Raw genomic sequence first — 594 nt, 5'->3', positions numbered from 1 at the left:
TCTCCAGCAACTTGTCCTTCCTGACAATAAGTCTGAAGTATGAAAGACAAAGTTTGGCCATCCTGGCCTCTAAAGAGCACTCTGGCTGCACTTCTCCCAACACAGGTCTGTTGGTACTTTTGGCAGCCCATGGCACTTCCAATATTCTCCTCCAAACCATAACTCAAAAGCATCAATTCTTCTACCATCTACCTTATTCACTGTCCATCTTTCACATGCATATGAGGTTATTGAAAATACCATGGCTTGGATCAAGTGCACCTTAGTCCTCAAGCTGACATCTTTGTTCTTCAACACTTGAAAACGATCTTGTGCAGAAGATTTGCCTAATACAATATGTCATTTGATTTCTTGACTGCTGCTTCATGAGAGCTGATAGTCTATCCAAAAAAGAATGAACTCCTTGAAAACTTCAATTTTTTCTCTGGTGATAAGAATGTTGTTTATTGGTCCAGTAGTGAGGATTTTTGTTTTCTTTACATTGATATGCAATCCATACTGAAGGCTGTGCTCCTTGATCTTCATCAGTAAGTATTTTAAGTCCTCTTCACTTTCAGCAAGCAAGGATGTATCATCTGGTCTTTTCTTTTTTCC

Source organism: Chrysochloris asiatica, unplaced genomic scaffold (assembly GCF_000296735.1).
Source record: "Chrysochloris asiatica unplaced genomic scaffold, ChrAsi1.0 scaffold00233, whole genome shotgun sequence".
NCBI lineage: Eukaryota > Metazoa > Chordata > Mammalia > Afrosoricida > Chrysochloridae > Chrysochloris > Chrysochloris asiatica.
Note: the sequence above shows the minus strand (reverse complement) of the source record.